The following is a 21,981-nucleotide window of genomic DNA, read 5'->3' as shown; positions in this document are numbered from 1 at the left end:
AGACGGGGCGAGTCAGCCAAATAGCTGCCAAACTCATCAACCCTGAGTCCGGGTAGTTGGGTGAAGCGCACCGATAGATGCTCCCGAAACCCCTCGCAGATCTCCCGAGTCGATACTAAGGGGTGTCCATCCAGGTTATGTACTTTACGAATGTACCCATCCGAACCGCGCCTTAAAGCAGCCTTACGCTCAACAGCGTCAACATTCACAGCCTCGTTAGAAACTTTGTTTAACCTAGCCCTAACTACTTGACCTTCATACCGCTCGCTAGCCAAGCGGTTGAGATCTTGTTTAGCTAGTGCTAACTCTAGGGGGTCCCCCCCCTCCACCGCCCGGGTCAGCTTATCCTCTAAACGCTTCTTTGCCTTAGCCTTATCTATCGCGAGGCGTTGGCTATACTGGACAGAGAAGCGCCTAATTTTGGCCTTGAGACTAACCCACCACTTACTCCCTGTAACCGCCCCCACTAAAGCCCGCTGAATTAGCTCAGTGACCTTCAACCGGTAGTCCTCCAGCTCCAACAAGGTGCTGTTGAACTTCCAGTATCCGGCCAGTTTAGGCCTAGCACTTAAGCTCAAACGGGCCATAACAAGTTTATGGTCCGAGTGTCCTAGCAAGTGGAACGTGGGGCAAGATAGGAAGTCTACATCGCCTCTTCTAACTAACATCCGATCCAAGTAAGTGCTTGGATGGGAAGGCACTACAGGATGCCACGTCCACATCTCCCGCCCCGGATGATCCAGACGAAATCTGTCGACGAGATCGCACGAGGCCATCAGGTCAGACAGACTGCTGTCACACCACGCCGACCTGCTAGTCCCCCCGACCTTATCTATTTTGGGATCAAGGATTGCATTCCAATCCCCCATTAAAACTAACCGTTCCGGATCCACTAAGAAGCCCTCCAACCGTCGAAAAAAGGTTGCCCTCTCTACAGCAGCATTGGGAGCATAAACAGCAACAATCCGAAAAACACTACAATTAACAGCAACATCAACAACAAGCGCCCGCCCGTCCTCGCCTGCGTGAACAACATTCACCGACGCTGACAGGGTGCGACTCACTAGCAAGGAGATTCCACGACTATAAGTATTGCCATATGCTGAGTAGACATCGTAATCGTTTACCAGCACCTGACAATCCGCGTCACAAACAAAGTGGGTCTCCTGGATAGCGGCAATATCTACCTTGAGGGACCCCAAGTCTCTCACAACGCGCGAGGCCTTGCTTCGACACCTGATGCCCCTCACATTCAATGTAGCCAAGTTCAAAGACATGATCACTCACCTCAAGCACTGTCACAGACGGGTCTGAAATCCTGGGCAGTGAGGACATGGCAGGCCTGGCCAAGGCTGCCGGTAAGTAAATCCGATGAAGGTGATCCATCCTTGGCCACGCCCCCCACGTCCAGGGGGAAGGTTAGTTTGAGTGCCCTGTATAGCGATGGGTGTACATACATTGGGATTCTACCCTCACATTTAAAGAAAATGTTGGTCAGTGAAGGATGGTCCCTATCCACCAGCTGCTGGCCTGGGATCGCATTCTTCGCTGCCTTAATCATTGCCCACATTCCTCCAGTCCTACCGTCCTTGTTGACCCTAACGAAAGTGGTCAACAAGGGAGCGTCCTTGAATTTAGTGGGGTCTGTTACTAGGTCTCCACCGACTTTTTCAAAGTTTTTGAGTTTATTGTACCGGACCTTCTGTTGTCCTTTAAGGTCCGGAGCCGGTTGGAGAGGGTCTGTTTCACAAATCCTGCTTCCTGGCAGGAAGGGGAGCTTTTTGGTCCGTTCAGTGCGGACTTTGGGAGTGAGGGAGGGGACCTCTTTTGGTTGATGGGGAGGCTGAGCGCTTGGGGAGGGGGTAGCCTGCTCGTTTTCTTCTTTTTGGCTCCTGTCACGGGATGAGGGGCGGGAAGAGTTTCTTGGGGCCTTTATAGGAGAGGGGGAAGGTTGTTCGGGTTGCTGGGGTGTTGGGATCACAGGGGGCTCATCCTGTGTTGTTGTTGCGAGGGAGTCCTTCTCAGTCTCAGTGGGGGTAGGAGGGTTTGCGCGTGTCTTGCGGCTTTTCCTCCTCCTGGCCCTCCTGATCTCTGTTGCGCTCAGGGCCATAGAGACTGTTGTTGTCTCTTCCTCTGCCTCTGACGCGGCCTCCTCCTCAGATTCTGGTAGTTTCCTCTTGTTTGAGGAGGAGGGTGTCTGTGTGTCCATTTTCTCCGTCTCGCTCTTCGGTTGTTCTTGGTCTTGGGTGACTGTCTGCAAGGATGGCTGTTTGTTGATCTTGCCTTTCTTTACGACCGTCACCCAGCCTGTCGGTGCCTCTGGAGGATTTGCGGCCGGCGCAGGAGCAGCGGCTTGATTTGTTGTCACGCTTGTTCCCGCTGCTTTTGTGGGCTTCTTCCCTCCATTCCTCTTTGGACAGTCCTTCGCCATATGCCCTTGTTGTGTGCACAGCCAGCAATGAGGCCTCCTCGCTTCCACTATAAGGGAGGGTGTCCACTCTCCGAACTTGAGTGTGGCTGGGATGGCGTAGAATCCAGCCTTGTCCAGGACCATCTGTACTTTGTAGTCCCCGGTCATGATGTTTCTTAATCCGCGGACCGGGGTGACTTCCTCTACGTCTCCATACTGGCTTAGGATAGCCCCCAGTTGTTTGGCCTCCATATAGCAGGGGACGTTTAGAGCAGAAACATTTGCTCTCCTCTTGTTCATATAGATGGGTTGGAGCTTTATGTTCCTGCTCTGATGGCAGGTCCTGGACAGCCTGACTGCGTCTTCGGAGGTGGGGAGCAGAACATCCCACTGTGCGTAACTCCTTCTACAGATGTAGTTGGTGGGAATGTTCTGCTCCAGCAACACGTTCATCATGGTGTCCTTGTTGACGCCCGTCAGACCCCTTGTCTTGGTGTCTGAAGTTATCAGCGAGAGCACTCTTTTCTCCAGAACTTCCACTTGACCCGGGAGGGGTTGAATGTTGTTCCCCTGGGTATACTCCTTGTAAGTGGAGTCGAAGAGTGCTCTGTAGTCTTCGGGCGTCAACTTCCCTTGCTGCTCTTTGGGGCCCCATGCCGGTCCTCCATCCTGGTGGGTGTCAGCTGGACTCGGGTTGGGGGGCGTAGCTGGTGTTGTGGGGCTCTCCATTGTCATGGGCATTTTTGGTTTCGGAACGGGGCCGTTACCAGGCAAAGTAGGCCATTGTGTCTTTGGCGTTGTTTCGTCCTGGCTTGGTTTGCTCTCCGGGCCGCTCCCCTTTCTTATTTTCTTCCTTTGCTGGGTGGTTGTCCCCTTGGGGGATGGAGGTGTCTCCCCTTCTGGTGCCGTGTTCCCAGCTGGAGCCTTGGTGGGTACTGTCAAGGGTGTCTCTCCTTCCAACTTGCTTTTGTTACCACTGGCCGGAGAGTCACCCCTTTTCCGTATTTGGTCCTCTTGGGGAGTGTTGGGGGGCCAATCACTGTCTTCCCCGCCGAATAGTGAGCAGATGGAGGCTATTACGTCTTCATCCAGCGCCTCGGTTTGGTCCGCGGTGCTGTTTTCCTCCTTTTCTGTTGGGGAGTCGCCCTTTGGGGGAGCGGGGGATGGGTTCCCCGGTCTTCCTCCCTTGGTTCTGCCGTCCTGGGGTGCAGCTGGTTGGCTGGGTTCTGCACTTTTCCCAGCTAGTGACTTAACGGCAGCTTTTTCCGCTGGGTTGCCCTCGTGGGGAGCGGTTGCAGGTGCTTTTCGGGGGGTCGCCGCGGGCTGCGGCCCTACCCTCCCGCTTTCTTCCAAGGTCGCCACGCGCCGGGGCCCTACCTTGTTTCCTGGCGCCGTCTCGCCGGGAGATGCATCAGCTCCCTCACATAGGGAGTCGTTAGCAGTTGAGATGCTGCGCATTTGGGGTGACGTACCCCTCCTGCCTGGCATCGTGGCGGTTGCACTGGCCGCTGGCGCGGACCAAAGTGTAGTGGGGGAAAAGAAAACCCAGGGGAATGGAGGGGGAGGAGGGGGAGGAGCGGACTTTGAAGAAATTAGAGTTTTTGACTGGTGCTAGCGGGTCAGAGTGCCGCGTCGCAATTAAGAGAGAGAGGGGATAGGCATCCCTGCCCACAGAGGGGAGCAGAAACGAAGCACCCGCCCTACCCCACGTCACCCTACCCACTAACTTACCCCAACGGAAGCGAGAAAGAGAACCCTGTCTGCTCGATCCACTGGGAGAGCAGCGAAGATGGACAAAGTTTGGGCCTGGCAGGTCAGAGTGCTGCTCAGGCAATTAAGTGTTGAGAAATTAGACCATCCCAGTCTCGAGAAGTGAGACCGAAACGAAGAAAAAACAACATGCAAAAACAACAAATGAAAAAAGAAGGTCTCAACTACCAGCGATAGTGGTGTTGGTCCCGAGATTCCAGTCTCCAAAAAAAGGGGATCGGTTTCCGGATCCAAGCTCCCACAAATGTGGAGTCGGTCCTTTAGGTCCTGACTCCCCAAAGGAGGGGGTCGGTCCTTGCTAACGAAAGTTAGTATGAAAACACCTTAACCTAGCCCGAAAGCCCGGTGGCGGAAAGTTTAGTAACTGAGAGAACAGATGATCTTGTCCCGAAGGCCAAATAGTGATCTTTTATGCGTGTTAGTTCAAGCTTGTTGCAATCTATAAACGTTCAAAGGGACATCACTGTACTCTCCTAATCTATTTAAGTCGAGCGAACAAGAGTTACTTCCCTTATAATATGTTCTATGAATGAAAATCTGTTTCATCTAACATGATCGCTAATAACACAATGTAACACTCAAAAAGGTACAGTGTGTAGTTTTACGGGCATTGATTTGCATATCAACGAGGCTTCGCCCCCCTCCCCAAGATTCGTCCCAATAGTGTAGAAGCGCCAAAAACTTCTTTTTTTGCATTTATTCTACATGAGTAAAAATAAATGTTGTTCCTATTTACAATGCCTCCCCACGGGACCGAGTTAGACACCAAGGTCGTTTTTTAACGTGGAGAAAAGGAACGTTTTTTAACGTGGAGAAAAGGAACAAAAATAAAAAAATTGTCTCAGTCGTGAAGGATTTCTCCTCCACTGACAGAGAACAAGAAATTGAAGTGCAGTATCTGAAGAACAGATACTACACTTTTAGGTATTTATTTGCTCCCCCACCGAGCAAATTAGGCACAAGGCCGATTTTTAATGTGAGGAGTGAAGGGGAAATGGGGACCAACTCCCGGGGAGTAGGGGAGCTGGATAGTGACAATTGGTATGACGGGTTGCCCCTACATTGACCAAGGTCTTATATGTGGGGTCGCCTCCGCATATGGTCTTTGCTTGCAGTATCTGCCGGAACAGATGGTATTTATTTGCTCCCCCACCGAGAAAATTAGGCACAAGGCCGATTTTTAATGTGAAGAGTGAAGGGAAGGGGAAGGGAAAAAGGGGACCAGCTCCCGAGAGGTGGGAAAAGGAAGCTGGTTAAAGGTTAGGCATGTGGGGTTGCCCCCACATCTGGTCTTTGCTTGCAGTATCTGCCGGAACAGATACTACACTTTGATCTTGTCTCGAAGGCCAAAAAATAAATGTTGTTGGTCCAGTAGTTCACCAATTTATGGGAGAGGGGCCTATATTTTCAGTGGCGTCTGTGCATCCATGTGCTGGGTGTCCGTTATTCCGGACGATTGTCAGATAACCATTCATTAGATTTTCCTGAAATTTTGCCACAAATTGTATTTCATTAAATAGATGTGCACAGTAAAAAAAATGTTTTTTGCAAACATTCCTGATGCGTCCCCAGGGCTCAAAAGAGACAAAACTGACCAAAATGGCCCAAAATGACATATAATTTTTGATCCATCCATTAGAATTTCCTGAAACTTGGCCAAAATGTGGAAGCCATTATTCTTTATATAAATCCAGTATGGGTGATCCTGGCAAAATTCTGGTTCGTGTCCCCGGGGACTTTCAGTGCTAAAAACGCCCTATTTGTGGCTGTTTTTTCTTTTTTCATATTTCTCAACAAAAACTTGATATGTCTAACTATAAATTGAATTATATATCATGTTTTTTTTTTCATGGTGGTAAACTCAAATATACGCGTGTTTAGGCCTGAAACTGCACCGTTATCCATTTGCACTGAGATTCGGTGTCCTTAGGGACTTAAAAGATGTCAAAAATGCCCCAAAATGGCCAAAAATGACACTTTTGACCCATAGCGTTTGATCCATCCATTTCATTTCCTGAAACTTGGCCAAAATGTGGAGGCCATTGTTTTTAATATAATTTCAGTATGGGTGACCCTGGCAAAATTCTGGTTCGCATCCCTCTGGGACTTTTAGGGCTAAAAAACATGCCTTTTTGGAGCTCTTTTTTCATATTACTGAAAAATTTTATATGTATGTCTTTATAGTGGTTTTCCATGATGCTGAATTCAAATATACATGTCTTAAGGCATGAAACTGCACTGTTTGTCCATTTTCATTGGGATTCGGCGTTCCCAGAAGCTCAAAAAACGTCAGAAATGCCCCAAAATTGCAAAAAAATGACACTTTTTACCCCATAACTTTTGCCCCATTCATTAGATTTTTGTGAAACTTGGCGAAAATGTGAAGGCAACGTTGACACTTCACATTTCTCACATTCATCATTTCTTCACCATTTTTTTGTGGCGTCATCTCACATCCAGCACCAGAGGGGGGGGACACGCGCGAGCGGATTGTTTAAATTGTTATGTTCCGACTAGTAAGGTTTGCTTCGGTACGTTTTGAAAAAAAAATGTTGTTTAAAAGTTGTTTAAATTATTTGTCATTCTAAAGTATATAAAAAAATAATAATAATTAAAAATAAAAATTGTTAACAAGCTGTTTAAAAATTGTTTAAATTATATGTAATGTGTTTTATGTAGGCACCGCCAAAAATGGCCGAAAAATCAAGTTGTTCTTGTTTTTTAAAACGAAATTACATTTATTAAAATCCATTATTTCTGAGTAACTTTTTTTTTCCAGAAAGATAAAACCCTGAATTTTATCATATAGAAAACAGAATAATGTAAAACTTTTTCTACTATTTTTAATTAAATTTTAAATGTTTAATTTTCCCCCAAAATTTAACAATTGACATTTTTTGTCTTGCACAAAAAACGTACATAAATATTTTTAAAAAAAGGTTTTTGTAATAATTAACTTATTTATTTGTTGTCTAACTAAGATTTAGAATGATTTTCTATGAGAATATGCAAAAATATTATAATATAAGTACCTGGATTTCAAATAATTCCACTTATTCATATAGGCAACCAGTTACTTCGCTCTGATTTAGAGTCTAGATCGACAATGTTTACGTTTGTAGTTGATAAAAAGCAAACTATGGAAGACCAAACAGGCCAAAAAAGACTTATTTTTCAGTGACGAAAATTTCAATGTATTATTAACGCTGAGGCTAGCCAGTACCAGATGGGTGACCATTTGTATGAGTTTGGTTTTTAATGTGTATGTGTGTGGCCAGGCTCCCCAAAATGGGGGGCCAATTTAAAGCAGAATAAAAAAAAACTATTTCAGCGCGTTTGATCCACCGTAGTCGAAAAGCGGCAAACGTTTTCAAACGGGATCGAAAAAATGATGTTATTTTTAACACAAAGGGCACAATATTTATCGAATTTTTTTTTGTATCGATTCTTCAAAGCATGCCCTGTTTAATAATGGTCATGCATTATTCGGCTCGCTATAAAAAATTGTTAATTTATTTATCAAAGATTTTAAAATGGCTTTTTTCGATTAAATATTAATTTTTTTTTTTTTTTTGCTTAACTTAAATTAATTATTTTGCTTAACATATTCACCGAATTTCACACTTCAAAACTCAAAAGCGGGATAATTAAACATAATCGAAGTTCTGATATTCAGACGTAAAAATAAGGTATGCAAACAATTTTTTTTTTAATCTATAATTCTGTCCCTTACAACAACAGAATATGTTGTGTTCAGTTTCAGATGATTATTTTAAGCATATTTGTACCCCCTCAAAACAAGGGGGGCTGTAAGCAATATATATATATATATATATATATATATATATATATATATATATATATATATATATATATATCGTTTATGAAAAATAAGTACACTGTTATAAAGTTCATTCTTTTCCTAATAATCGCTGAAAATTTCGTATTGATCGGATAATTATCTGATGTTTGGTAGATTTTTAAAAAGACGGTCCGTCAAAAAGTACTTACCTGCCCCCCCCCCCCAGTTTTGGCGGTGCCTAGTTTTATGTTTTTTTTTTTTTTGCCAACATTTCGTTCCGTTTCACTTGATCTTAATTTTGGATCGCAAGATCATGGCTGTTTCATGCTTACGAAATTGCAAGTGATTCTGACATGATTAAAAAGTTTACACATATTTAACCGCGCATTTCTCTAGTTTCATTGGGTAAAATACATTAACTTTTTACTCAAGATAACTCCTCACGTAATAAAGTTTGAGATTAAAAAAAACAAAACTTTAATGCCTTATTTTTATCGTATCACCTGCAAACCATATTTAGCGATATTAACACGTTATGTTTTATGTACGTTTCTAATATATACGTAACTTTTATCAGCATGAATTGAATTATCATTTATTCATTAATCAAATATTTATTGGAATAAAAATAAAGAAACTTTAAAGTATTTAAAAAAAAATACTATTAAGACAAAAAATAGTATCACAAGTTTCTCATTACGCATTGAAAACATACTTCGACGTTGGTAAGTGTCGAGGGTGGGGCTCTATATGTCGGACCATGGCCGACTATAATAATAATAATAATGTATAGTAGGCCATGATCCGACACATCTCACGAGTAACACGAAATGACTCCTCATGTAATAAAGTTTAAGATAATAAACATTTTGGGTTTGTATTACTGTACAGTTGTACACATAGATTCGAAAAAGTGGTCAAAAATTAAAATATACAACAAAGAAATATTAACAGCAGCTATAAAAGGGTAATCTCCAAAAATACCGTTAGGGCTTACAACATGGCCGCCAGAAGAGTCACGTGATCCGGTTGATCCAAAACATGAATCGTGCAAATGGCGGAATTTTTGACACCCCCAACAAAAAACTGCGAATAAAATATATAAAACTCGTAATTTCTGTTTTTAAAGTGGGTTGTCAATTTTCTTTATGAAATATACTTCCAAAATAAACTATTACAGTCGTTTAAAACATAATAGAAGTATTATTTTTTTATTTTTTAAAAACAATGTTTACAAAATGTCTACGCACGTTCGTAGACATTTTGTAAACATTGTTTTTAAAAAATAAAAAATTGACAACCCACTTTAAAAACAGAAATTACGAGTTTTATATATTTTATTCGCAGTTTTTTGTTGGGGGTGTCAAAAATTCCGCCATTTGCACGATTCATGTTTTGGATCAACCGGATTACGTGACTCTTCTGGCGGCCATGTTGTAAGCCCTAACTGTATTTTTGGAGATTACCTATAAAAGTTACTTTGCAACATACCTGAATCATTTATTAGTGTTTTTAAGTAGTTTTAAATGCTCTTTATTTCATACCAAATATTAACTTTTTACGAGTCGTAAGAATTCAAGATGGCCAAAATTACTACCCCCCCCCCCTCCTTCTTCGAAGAGAGAAGCCTCGTTTTCAAATTATAGTTCGCGCATATTTTTGGGGGAGGAGCTTGCCTCGTTTTCAGCACGTGTCTCTGCGGACATTTTGCGTTTACATGTCTCTGTGGACATTTTGCGTTTACATTTTTTTTGTTTACATTTTTTAGAAGTTCCGTCCTCGTAATGAAAGTATTTGTAAACATTACATTTAATTTAGATATTTATTGCGCACGAGTACTTTTTAGTTTTTTTCTTGGGGGGGGGGAATAACATATAAAGTGGTCAAAACGGTAAATATTTTTTTAAGTTTACATTAAGGTAGTTAGATTAAGTTAGGTAGAAAAGTAACTTGTCTTGGCTTTGATAACATTTATTTAAAAACAATTTGCGCTTGAGCCATTTTTTTTTTTCAGAAATTTTCAGCACATCAGGGATTTTCGGGTGTGCTGAAAACGAATATCACATTTTCACGATATTGCAAACATACTTTTCTGCATGTTTCATCCAGTAATATACGCTTTTCGGAAACTTAAATTTTAAATCATACACTTTTCGGAAACTTAAATTTATATCATACACTTTTCCGAAACTTCTTCTAAATTTATATCCATCGATTCCTGAAACTGTATTTTTCTGAAACCTAACGACTTCCAATTTCTGAGAAAAAAAAAAATGGCTCAAGCGCAAATTGTTTTTAAATAAATGTTATCAAAGCCAAGATAAGTTACTTTTCTACCTAACTGGATATGTTTTTAGTGTTTTTATTTAATGTAACATGTTTATTCAGCTCGAAAAACATACAATGTTTATCGATGTATTGGAAAATTAAGAATGGCGACCTACTCTCTCTTTAACACGGTAAGTTTGGGAAAAGGAGTTGAAAATAAAAAATATGCAAAATACTGTTAAAAACCCACTGAATACATGTCAACCTATGTCACGGAAACATATATTTAGCGAGTTTTTAACCGTATTTTGTCTAGTTTTTTATTTATAATTCCTTTTCCCAAACTTACCGTGTCAAATCGTATTTCCAAGTTTAATTAAAGTTTTATAGTGTGTTTTTTTTATTAAATTGTAAGGTTAAAGCATAGAATAGGTACAAAACACCCTCCCCTCCCCATGTTAAGAATGGCTTTTTAAATAATAACGTTATTATTTACGTCCAGGTTACTCTCTGCACTAGTACCAAAACTTCTTAAAAATGTAAACTTAAAAAAATATTTACCGTTTTAACCACTTTATATGTTATTCCCCCAACCCAAGAAAAAAACTAAAAAGTATTTGTGCGCAATAAATATCTAAATTAAATGTAATGTTTACAAATACTTTCATTACGAGGACGGAACTTCTAAAAAATGTAAAAAAAAAAAATGTAAACGCAAAATGTCCGCAGAGACATGTAAACGCAAAATGTCCGCAGAGACACGTGCTGAAAACGAGGCAAGAAGCTCCTCCCCCAAAAATATGCGCGAACTATAATTTGAAAACGAGGCTTCTCTCTTCGAAGAAGAAGGGGGGGTAGTAATTTTGGCAATCTTGAATTCTTACGACTCGTAAAAAGTTAATATTTGGTATGAAATAAAGAGCATTTAAAACTACTTAAAAACACTAATAAATGATTCAGGTAGGTTGCAAAGTAACTTTTATAGCTACTGCTAATATTTCTTTGTTGTATATTTTATTTTTTGACCACTTTTTCGAATCTATGTGTACAGTAATACAAACCCAACATTTTTAATGCCTTATTTTCTCATATCAACCGCAAACCCTCATCCCTGAGTGGCTTTCGGGCCTTGATAAGTGGTGACTGATGACCGCCGTGTATAAAAAAAAAAAAAAAAACTTATTTAGTGACATTACTGTTCAGGGTTAGTGACACATTTTTTAATTGTACGATGATTATATATATATATATATATATATATATATATATATATATATATATATATATATATATATATATATATATATATATATAAATTACAATTAAATTTACCAAAATGATCCAAGATGGTAAAACTAAAGTATATTATAAATATTAAAGAATTAATATTTATAAAGTAATCTCAACCGGATGTAAAAACTCGATAAAACCAAATAGGTGATAGAGCTTATGATAAGAACAAACAGTTAATAAAACATGTTAAACACTTTGAAATGAATTAAAAACATATTTGATTTGAAAAGGAAACACTTAATAAGTGGATAGTCCTTAATCCGCAGAGTTTCGAAGAAATACTTTCCTTCTCATGAGAGGGTAGGAATTAGCAAAATGCGGGATCGGATTTTGCATACAAAAGAATTTGATGAAACTACAAGTAAGTCAAAGATCTTACTTGATAACAAAAAGTGAAGCAGAGGGAATAGGGTGGAGAAAAAGGTGAAAGGTGATTTCACGTGAATGGATAGTCTGGTGAAGGGTAAGGTATCCAATGGATTTTATCGTTATTGGATACTTAACCTCTGATGAAGTCGCAGAACACAAGTGAAAACGCGGGCCGGCGGTAGAGAGTGAAGATGAAGAAGATGCAGCATGCTATACAAAAGGAACTGCAGCAGTTACCATAACAGACTATTTTCTCGTGGATTAATGCCTCCTTGCCGACTGATTCTACCTCACACTGACCAGTCAGCTACCAGGGCGCATTAAACCTATGTGTCCCTTAATAGACTATTTACTCCTGTCTGGAACGATCCAGCAGCCAGCAGAGGAGACCGAACCACCAAAGAACACGGACCTCTCTTCTGTCGCTCTCTGCCCGCTGAATTATAACAATATATAATGTTATAAATTGAATTTGAAAAAAATTCTTAATGCTGCAATGTTTTAAGTTATAAATTTATTATATTTTTACTAGAATATCGTGTCTTTTTCTTTTCCAGTTTTTACAACTAGTCCTTTACTTTTCCATAAATTTATTATATTTTTTACTAGAATATCGTGTCTTTTTCTTTCCCAGTTTTAACAACTAGTCCTTTACTTTTCCATAAATTTAATATATTTTTTATTAGAATATCTTCTCCTTTTCTTTTCCAGTTTTAACAACTAGTCCTTTACTTTTCCATAAATTTAATATATTTTTTACTAGAATATCTTGTCTTTTTCTTTTCCAGTTTTAACAACTAATCCTTTACTTTTCCATAAATTTAATATATTTTTTACTAGAATATCTTGTCTTTTTCTTTTCCAGTTCTAACAACTAGTCCTTTACTTTTCCATAATTTTAATATATTTTTGTACTAGAATATCTTGTCCTTTTCTTTTCCAGTTTTAACAACTAATCCTTTACTTTTCCATATTTAAGCTGAACCATATTACTTTTCCTTTACTTTTCCATAAATGTAATATATTTTTACTCGAATATCTTGTCTTTTTCTTTTCCAGTTTTAACAACTAGTCCTTTACTTTTCTATAAATTTAATATATTTTTTACTAGAATATCTTGTCGTTTTCTTTTCCAGTTTTAACAACTAGTCCTTTACTTTTCCATAAATTTCATATATTTTTTTACTAGAATATCTTGTCTTTTTCTTTCCCAGTTTAAACAACTAGTCCTTTACTTTTCCATAATTTAATATATTTTTTTACTAGAATATCTTGTCCTTTTCTTTTCCAGTGTTAACAACTAGTCCTTAACTTTTCCATAAATTTGTTATATTTTTTTACTAGAATATCTTGTCTTTTTCTTTCCCAGTTTTTACAACTAGTCCTTTACTTTTCCATAATTTTAATATATTTTTTACTAGAATATCTTGTCTTTTTCTTTCCCAGTTTTTACAACTAGTCCTTTACTTTTCCATAATTTTAATATATTTTTTACTAGAATATCTTGTCTTTTTCTTTCCCAGTTTTAACAACTAGTCCTTTACTTTTCCATAATTTTAATATATTTTTGTACTAGAATATCTTGTCTTTTTCTTTTCCAGTTTTAACAACTAGTCCTTTACTTTTCCATAATTTTAATATATTTTTGTACTAGAATATCTTGTCTTTTTCTTTCCCAGTTTTTACAACTAGTCCTTTACTTTTCCATAAATTTAATATATTTTTTTACTAGAATATCTTGTCTTTTTTTCCCAGTTTTTACAACTAGTCCTTTACTTTTTCATAATTTTAATATATTTTTTACTAGAATATCTTGTCTTTTTTTCCCAGTTTTTACAACTAGTCCTTTACTTTTCCATAAATTTAATATATTCTTTTACTAGAATATCTTTTCTTTTTCTTTCCCAGTTTTTACAACTAGTCCTTTACTTTTTCATAATTTTAATATATTTTTTTACTAGAATATCTTGTCTGTTTCTTTCCCAGTTTTAACAACTAGTCCTTTACTTTTCCATAATTTTAATATATTTTTGTACTAGAATATCTTGTCCTTTTCTTTTCCAGTTCAAACAACTAGTCCTTTACTTTTCCATAAATTTAATATATTTTTGTACTAGAATATCTTGTCCTTTTCTTTTCCAGTTTTAACAACTAATCCTTTACTTTTCCATGTTTAAGCTGTACCATATTACTTTTCCTTTACTTTTCCATAAATGTAATATATTTTTACTAGAATATCTTGTCTTTTTCTTTCCCAGTTTTAACAACTAGTCCTTTACTTTTCCATAAATTTATTATATTTTTGTACTAGAATATCTTGTCTTTTTCTTTCCCAGTTTTCACAACTCGTCCTTTACTTTTCCATAAATTTATTATATTTTTTACTAGAATATCTTGTCTTTTTCTTTCCCAGTTTTCACAACTCGTCCTTTACTTTTCCATAAATTTATTATATTTTTGTACTAGAATATCTTGTCTTTTTCTTTCCCAGTTTTAACAACTAATCCTTTACTTTTCCATAAATTTGTTATATTTTTTACTAGAATATCTTGTCTTTTTCTTTCCCAGTTTTAATAACTAGTCCTTTACTTTTCCATAAATTTATTATATTTTTGTACTAGAATATCTTGTCCTTTTCTTTCCCAGTTTTAACAACTAGTCCTTTACTTTTCCATAAATTTGTTATATTTTTTACTAGAATATCTTGTCTTTTTCTTTCCCAGTGTTAACAACTAGTCCTTTACTTTTCCATAAATTTAATATATTTTTTACTAGAATATCTTGTCTTTTTCTTTCCCAGTTTTAACAACTAGTCCTTTACTTTTCCATAAATTTAATATATTTTTTACTAGAATATCTTGTCTTTTTCTTTCCCAGTTTTAACAACTAGTGCTTTACTTTTCAATAAATTTAATATATTTTTTTACTAGAATATCTTGTTGTTTTCTTGCCCAGTTTTTACAACTAGTCCTTTACTTTTCCATAAATTTGTTATATTTTTTACTAGAATATCTTGTCTTTTTCTTTCCCAGTTTTAACAACTAGTCCTTTACTTTTCCATAAATTTAATATATTTTTTACTAGAATATCTTGTCTTTTTCTTTCCCAGTTTTAACAACTAGTCCTTTACTTTTCCATAAATTTAATATATTTTTTACTAGAATATCTTGTCTTTTTCTTTCCCAGTTTTAACAACTAGTGCTTTACTTTTCAATAAATTTAATATATTTTTTTACTAGAATATCTTGTTGTTTTCTTTCCCAGTTTTAACAACTAGTCCTTTACTTTTCAATAAATTTAATATATTTTTTACTAGAATATCTTGTCTTTTTCTTTCCCAGTTTTAACAACTAGTCCTTTACTTTTCCATAAATTTAATATATTTTTTACTAGAATATCTTGTCTTTTTCTTTCCCAGTTTTAACAACTAGTCCTTTACTTTTCCATAAATTTGTTATATTTTTTACTAGAATATCTTGTCTTTTTCTTTCCCAGTTTTAACAACTAGTCCTTTACTTTTCCATAAATTTAATATATTTTTTACTAGAATATCTTGTCTTTTTCTTTCCCAGTTTTAACAACTAGTCCTTTACTTTTCCATAAATTTAATATATTTTTTACTAGAATATCTTGTCTTTTTCTTTCCCAGTTTTAACAACTAGTGCTTTACTTTTCCATAAATTTAATATATTTTTTTACTAGAATATCTTGTTGTTTTCTTGCCCAGTTTTAACAACTAGTCCTTTACTTTTCCATAAACTTAATATATATTTTTACTAGAATATCTTGTCATTTTCTTTTCCAGTTTTAACAACTAGTCCTTTACTTTTCCATAAATTTAATATATTTTTTACTAGAATATCTTGTCTTTTTCTTTCCCAATTTTTACAACTAGTCCTTTACTTTTCCATAATTTTAATATATTTTTTTACTAGAATATCTTGTCTTTTTCTTTTCCAGTTTTTACAACTAGTCCTATACTTTTCCATAAATTTAATATATTTTTTTACTAGAATATTTGTCTTTTTCTTTCCCAGTTGTAACAACTAGTCCTTTACTTTTCCATAATTTTAATATATTTTTGTACTAGAATATCTTGTCCTTTTCTTTTCCAGTTTTAACAACTAGTCCTTTACTTTTCCATAAATTTAATATATTTTTTACTAGAATATCTTGTCTTTTTCTTTCCCAGTTTTAACAACTAGTCCTTTACTTTTCCATAAATTTAATGTATTTTTTACTAGAATATCTTGTCTTTTTCTTTTCCAGTTTTTACAACTAGTCCTTTACTTTTCAATAAATTTAATATATTTTTTTACTAGAATATCTTGTCTTTTTCTTTCCCAGTTTTTACAACTAGTCCTTTACTTTTCCATAATTTTAATATATATTTTTACTAGAATATCTTGTCCTTTTCTTTTCCAGTTTTAACAACCAGTCCTTTACTTTTCCATAAATTTAATATATTTTTTTACTAGAATATCTTTTCTTTTTCTTTCCCAGTTTTTACAACTAGTCCTTTACTTTTCCATAATTTTAATATATTTTTTACTAGAATATCTTGTCTTTTTCTTTTCCAGTTTTTACAACTAGTCCTTTACTTTTCCATAAATTTAATATATTTTTGTACTAGAATATCTTGTCCTTTTCTTTTCCAGTTTTTACAACTAGTCCTTTACTTTTCCATAAATTTATTATATTTTTTACTAGAATATCTTGTCCTTTTCTTTTCCAGTTTTTACAACTAGTTCTTTTACTTTTCCATAATTTTAATATATTTTTTACTAGAATATCTTGTCCTTTTCTTTTCCAGTTTTAACAACTAGTCCTTTACTTTTCCATAAATTTTATATAATTTTTTACCAGAATATCTTGTCTTTTTCTTTTCCAGTTTAAACAACTAGTCCTTTACTTTTCCATAAATTTAATATATTTTTTACCAGAATATCTTGTCTTTTTCTTTTCCAGTTTTAACAACTAAACCTTTACTTTTCCATAAACTTAATATATTTTTATACTAGAATATCTTGTTTTTTTCTTTTCCAGTTTAAACAACTAGTCCTTTACTTTTCCATAAATTTAATATATTTTTTACTAGAATACCTTGTCTTTTTCTTTTCCAGTTTAATAAGTCCTTTAGTTTTCCATGTTTAAGTTTAACCATATTACTTTTCATGTTCGCATTTTTCTACTGTAATCCATGATTTTTCCATGCTTCCAATAAATTCACTTTTCTTTGTTTAATTTCAGTCTTATTTTTCCCCCATAAACACATTTGTAATAACAATGTACAACACTCGTCTCCTTTCAATAAAATCCCTCCAATTATCTCCCTTCCATGGTTTCATTCTCTCTGCTTCACTTGTTACTTCTCTTTTCGCGATAGCAGTAAATTAGCAGCAACAGTAGTCGCTGAAGCGACGTGGTTGCTATGGAAGCCAGTCATAAAAAGCATCACTCACCTCCTTACATATGTTTTTACAATTCTGAACACGAGAAAATTTATTATAACTTTTGTTTTACTGAACGAAAATTGAAAAACAATTTTCACAATACACTTTAGAAGGTGATCTATAAACTGTAATAATTGGGCTGAGATCAAAGTGTAGTATCTGTTTTTCAGATGCTGCACTTCAATTTCTTGCTTTCTGTCAGTGGAGGAGAAGTCCTTCACGACTGAGACAATTTTTAATTTTTGTTTCTTTTCTCAACGTTAAAAAACGACCCTGGTGTCTAACCCTGTCCCGTGGGGAGGCATTGTAAATAGGAACTGTAATAATTGTTTGAAATTTGGTCGAAAAATGAGTGAGCGGTGAAGCTTTTAAGCAGTTCTAAATCACTAAAACTGACACTTAACCATATAATTCAAACACAGTAGTGTTTGAATTATATAATACTAGCGAGGGGTACCCGGCGTTGCCCGGGTGTTTGGAAGTGTGTGTGGTTTTGGGTAAATAAAAAGAAAAATCGTTGGTTTAAAAAAAAAGAAAAAAGAAGCCTTGACGCGCAGTTGGAAAATAGTAAAGTGTGAAAAAAAAAACAAAAAAAAACAGGTGCTCGTTTTTGACAAGTTATTGACGTGAACTTTGGAACAGTGTTTTATTTAACGCGAGTCTGTTTTTTATATGAAAAAGCTTAATGCACATGCGGCGATGGTACGCGATAGCTATTCAGCAGTTAACATTTTCTGCGGGACAGTTTTTAATGAGGTCAATAAATGTGTTTGTTTGTTTTTAACTAACTTTGGAAAAAAACAGCTCCCTGTTTATTAGGGGGGGGTATCTTGTCTCGAAATGAAAGCAACCGTCTGATATGACGAAGCCGACATTGACCAAACGTTACATAGCTTTCTAGAGACCACTGGCCGTGGGCCAGTATTTCGAATCGAGTTTCGCTTTTGTTTTATACCGAAAAACCCGATTTTGAACTGTTAATTATTCGACATTTTCGGATCTGCACGTGTTGCATTACACGTGCAGATCCGAAAATGTCGAATAATTAACAGTTCAAAATCGGGCAAATTAAATAGAGAGGCGACCACCGTTGTTATGTCATAGATATTATCATTTAGCCGTGATATAAAAAGTTTTAAAAATGAGCGACGGCCTCGAGAATCCGCCGGAAAAAAGCCTTTTGAAGACATACACAAAAAGCGAACACACATACACACATACATTTTCGCTTTTATATATATAGATTAGTTTTGTACTTTGTATTATTTACTTGGCATTTTGTTTTTATCGTGGGTTAATTAAATAAAACAAAACTCATATTTCTTATTTCGAATTTCTCTCATCGACAGCCGATATAGCTGACATGATCATTAAATGCGTATTACTTACCTAAATCACAAATATATCTTTTTTTAAATCATAACTGCTTAAAACTTTTTTTTTCTTGTCCACATGCCCTTATTCTAAATTCGTAACAGTGGGCCGATGTCAGTAGATTTTTTTTCAAACTTATATTTATTATTACATAGTAAAAAATAATTAAATTCAAACAAAAAATCGTTAAACAAATATAGTCAAACGCAACTTTATTTGCTTTTATATATATATATATATATATATATATATATATATATATATATATAGTCATCCACATACAGTACTGTTTCGCTGTTTCACAGCTCATCAGTGCGGCTAGACAGGCAACTACCTCAAGCCAGGATTGAAACCCGACCGTTTGTACGGCAGTCAAGGATCCTAACCATTACGCTATTGGCGGCTGCTTGAACGAGTAGTGAGTTTAACGATGTTTTGATATCGTTCGAAATACCTCCGCTCGATTTGTTTATACAAAGAGTGTCGCTTATATGCTAATGGTAATTCGTGTTTCACTTCTCAATATGCTCAACTCAAGGTGAGGAGCACTATATATATATATATATATATATATATATATATATATATATATATATATATATGGCCCGGGCAACGCCAACTACCCCTGTTTTTTATTTAATTTTACTTTAATAGAGGTTCTTAGAAATCAAGGGGCCTACAACCTGGGGCTAACACTTGAAATCTATATGAGATACATAGATATTCGAATGTTCCATTTAAGTTCTTTATCTCTCAAACACTGAGTTAGTAAAGAAATTGATAACATGATTTTCCTCTCCCCAATTAACCATTTTTATACGTTGTAGTATATCTTTTGTTTTGGTCTCTTGGTCTTACTGGATTCCAGGACAAGAATTCATCTAGTCTGGTGGAGTATCCAGCTTCGTGCTGTTACTGGAGATAACATCACTTGGAGAAGGTGAAACATTCTTCGTAAAAGATAATGTAGGTTAGTCATAGCGAGGAGATCTTATTTGGGCAGCGAATACTATGTGATTTTGAATATTTGGTCAGGGTTTACTTCTATGGAAAAAGTATCCTCATGCCAGATTGTTCTGACAAACCCCTGTACAGAGAGACCTTAGACACTCGAGGACAGTGTCTAGTAGGCATTCAAGTTGAATTAAATTGTGAGCAATCAATTAGACAAATACACTACCATTTTTTTTTTTACACAGTGATCACCACTTATCAAGGCCCGGAAGCCACTCAGGGATATAGGTTATTGCAAGTACATTACGTTAATGTGACGATTTGATGAAGTGTTTAATTAAGGGGACGGTTCATTAGGAATTTGTTAACGTTGGACTTGAACACATCCAAGTTGTAGTCAGGTGAGAAGCAGGCAGACGGAACAGAGTTCCACAGGCGTGCAGTTCTAAGAAAGAAGCTTTGTTCATGGAATCCACGTTTTGATTTAAGCACAGATAAAGAGTGGGGGAAATTTTTCACAGTGGATTCAGCTAGACGGGTGTTTTTCGTGAAAGATTGGTGACGGGGGACCAGAGATTGGAGTTCAGACGAGCACCTGCCATGGAAATAACGATAAAACAAGGATAGGCTCGCAACGTCTCTTCTGTGGGAGAGAGGTTGCAGGGTAGAGAAAGGGCATCCCCCCCCCTAAGCCACGAAGTCTATTTTGTACTCTGTCAAGGCAGGATAGGCTGTTTTTAGCAGCTCCTGCCCAGATTATATATTATATATAATACAATGTTGTAAACGTTAGGGGGTCTCATAGTCGGTTGAATTATTGAAACTAGAAATGCTTACAAACATAAATACTTAATAAATGCAGATAATTCACGAGTACATAAATACACATTTGATTACAAATTGACAAACATAAAATTCATGTAACATAACAATACAGAGCAACAATAATTTGCTACTCACTTAGAAGTGATTAAAGTCCTATTTTGTCTCATAGTGGGACAATGTTCTCACCCGGGTAAAAGCTTACATTTTCTGTTAAGGCCGGAACATCTCTGTGTCTCTCCTGTGGGCGTTGTGCCCACGGGGTGTTAACGCGGCTTCCCTTCTCGATGCTCAAACTCGTTCTCCGTGCCTGTGTCAAGGGAAGTCACTCCCCTTGTGTCTATATAAACCGGTGTTCTTTGCCTAAATTCCCCTACAATAAGATTCACGCAAGCAAGGACTCCCAGACAGTCCAGAGTTTTACAATTATTTTATAATAAAGAGAAATATCTGCAAATTAGTATAAAAATCAATTCGAAAAACTCTGGCACAAAGGTAGAGGGCGAGAAGGAAATGGCTTTGGCACAAGCTAGTGGATAAATCAGAGTTGAGTCTGGTATAACCGTTGTGAAATTTTCCACGATCGCGATACCCAGCTCTGTTAGGAGTTAAGAAACACAAGACTATAAATCAAAACCCGTGCGTCTGAATTGGAGTATTGGTAAAAAAATAATGTTTGCTTGAAGTGTCCGTCATCTGAACACCCTACCCCAATTGAAGAAATTCTTTAAATAACCAGTAACTGTCATGGCCCGGGCAAAAAAGATCAAAGTGTAGTATCTATTCCGGCAGATGATACAATCTAAGACCATTGTCCTTGTGGCAATGAGTTTCTGGTCCATGTAGGGACAACCCTATATGCCAAGAGGCCCTCACTACCAGCTCCCCTCCCATCCCTTGGGGAGCTGGTGCCCCTCTCTCCTTCCACTTCCCCCTCCCCTCATTAAAAAACGGCTTCATGTCTAATTGCTCTCGTGGGGAAGCAAATAATTACAACTAGTAACTGTTATACATATGTAATTGTTTCCATCATCAGCAGCAGCAGCAGCAGAAGCAGCAGCAGATATAAGTTTATAAGTTCGAATCAAAACGCCACTAGGTTTGCACAGTCCAAAACGAACCGGACCCTCCTTCGATCTCTGACCTCAAGTCAAGTGAGTTTTTTTTTTTTTTTTTTTTTTTTGTGTATTTTTACACAGGAATCACCACTTATCAAGGCCCGGAGGCCACTCCAGGATAAGGGTTAATGGCTATACATTAGTCAATGAGATTATAGCATAATAAACATAAGTGGTGGAATTTTAGTAAATTGGGTTACTTAGGAGGACGGTTCATCGAGAACTTGTTTATATTGGACTTGAAGATAATCAGATTGTAGTCAGCTGGAAAGCAGGCAATCGGACAAGAGTTCCACAGGCGTGCAGTTCTAAGAAAGAAGCTTTGTTCGTGGAATCTACGTTTAGGTT

General features: G+C 36.6%; 1 protein-coding gene across 1 annotated transcript in view; it reads right to left on the bottom strand.

Annotated features, from left to right (window-relative positions):
* Window positions 1–21,981, bottom strand: part of LOC145269453 (stromelysin-2-like) — a 222,416-nt gene that overhangs the window by 69,239 nt on the left and 131,196 nt on the right. The window lies entirely within an intron of this gene.

The sequence above is a fragment of the Euprymna scolopes genome, chromosome 45 (assembly GCF_053919585.1).
Source record: "Euprymna scolopes isolate OS-2025 chromosome 45, ASM5391958v1, whole genome shotgun sequence".
NCBI classification, from domain to species: Eukaryota; Metazoa; Mollusca; class Cephalopoda; order Sepiida; family Sepiolidae; genus Euprymna; species Euprymna scolopes.
This window is presented reverse-complemented; position numbering and strand designations above follow the sequence as displayed.